Source organism: Morone saxatilis, unplaced genomic scaffold, assembly GCF_004916995.1.
Source record: "Morone saxatilis isolate NCDOM2014 unplaced genomic scaffold, NCSU_SB_2.0 Contig9, whole genome shotgun sequence".
NCBI classification, from domain to species: Eukaryota; Metazoa; Chordata; class Actinopteri; family Moronidae; genus Morone; species Morone saxatilis.
This window is the reverse complement of record NW_023340268.1, coordinates 23,105,431-23,105,769: the sequence shown is the minus strand read 5'-3', so window position 1 is coordinate 23,105,769 and position 339 is coordinate 23,105,431. Positions and strand designations below refer to the sequence as shown.

At 29.8% G+C, this 339-nt stretch overlaps 1 protein-coding gene across 1 annotated transcript in view; it reads left to right on the top strand.

Annotated features, from left to right (window-relative positions):
* Positions 1 to 339, top strand: part of abcf1 (ATP-binding cassette, sub-family F (GCN20), member 1) — a 12,105-nt gene that overhangs the window by 9,596 nt on the left and 2,170 nt on the right.

Genomic DNA, 339 nt, shown 5'->3' with positions numbered 1-339 from the left:
TTTCAGTAAATATGACAGTTATTTTCATAAGTAATCTACTGCAGCTTTAATTGGTAGAAAAAGTTGATTGGATTTGGAAAAATCATATTATTAAAATGATGTGAATCCAATGTTACCAATCATTTGATATAACTTAGCCATTTCTGTATCACACTGTATTTAGTGGTTGGTCATTAGGGGTTTCTTATTTTATCACAGGAATACATTATACAATGTTTGTAAAGACTGCCTAGTGGCAATTCTGAACCAAGAAAAAGGCAAAAACAGCAACAGATTATCGTTTCTCAGTTTGAATGTACATTGTAACAGTCCAGAATGTTTGTGTATAAAAAAAAAAAA